Below are 1,208 nucleotides of genomic sequence, written 5' to 3'. Positions count from 1 at the left end.
TGTCGCTCCCGGTGTCCCGGCCGGTGTAACCGGGCTGGGCGGTGGCGAAGGTCGGGGCTGGGGCTGGGGCTGGGGCTGGGGCTGGGCGGTCGGGCCGTGACCGGGGCCGGCCCGCGGGGAGGGACCGGGAGGAGCCACGGGGCAGCCGGGCCCTGTTAACCGTTTGTGCCGGGACTGACCGGGACTGACCGGGGCTGAACGGGGCTGAGCGGGGCTGAGCGGGGCTGAGCGGGACTGAACGGGGCTGAACGGGGCTGACCGGGGCTGAGCGGGGCTGAGCGGGGCTGAACGGGGCTGACCGGGGCTGAACGGGGCTGAGCGGGGCTGAACGGGGCTGAGCGGGGCTGAACGGGGCTGAGCGGGGCTGAACGGGGCTGAGCGGGGCTGAACGGGGCTGAACGGGGCTGACCGGGGCTGAGCGGGGCTGAACGGGGCTGAGCGGGGCTGAACGGGGCTGACCGGGGCTGAACGGGGCTGAACGGGGCTGACCGGGGCTGAGCGGGGCTGAGCGGGGCTGACCGGGGCTGAACGGGGCTGAGCGGGGCTGACCAGCAGAGGGACACCCGGGGACACCCAGGGGACTGTCCCCAGTGAGGGGACACCGGGGAGGGGCAGCAGAAGGAGCCGGGAGGTGCCAGTCCCAGAGCCCTGAGTGTGAGTGTGAGTGTGTGAGTGTGAGTGTGTGAGTGAGTGTGAGAGTGTGAGTGTGAGTGTGAGTGGGTGAGTGGAGTGTGTGAGTGTGTGAGTGTGAGTGTGTGACTGTGAGTGAGTGTGAGTGTGAGTGTGTGTGTCAGTGTGTGTGTGTGAGTGTGTGAGTGTGAGTGTGTGAGTGTGAGTGTGAGTGTGAGTGTGTGAGTGAGTGTGAGTGTGAGAGTGTGAGTGTGAGTGTGAGTGTGCAGCCTCACTCACACAGACCCCAGAAGGGTTTAGGGTGGGAAGGACCCCTGGGATCATCGAGGCTGTGCCTGACCCCTCCCCTTGTCCCCAGCCCGGGGCACTCAGTGCCACATCCAGGAATTCCTTGGACACTCCAGGGATGGGCACTCCAAACCTGCCTGGGCAGCTTTTCCCAAGGCCTGGGCACCCTTTCCATGGGGAAATTCCTGCTGTGCCCACCCTGAGCCTGCCCTGAGGCCCCCGAGAGCAGGGCAGGCTGGAGCAACATCTGGGCAACATCTGGAGTGATACCTGAGTATCCTGGGGTGACA

This window comes from Ammospiza caudacuta, chromosome 27 (assembly GCF_027887145.1).
Source record: "Ammospiza caudacuta isolate bAmmCau1 chromosome 27, bAmmCau1.pri, whole genome shotgun sequence".
Lineage (NCBI taxonomy): Eukaryota > Metazoa > Chordata > Aves > Passeriformes > Passerellidae > Ammospiza > Ammospiza caudacuta.
Note: the sequence above shows the minus strand (reverse complement) of the source record.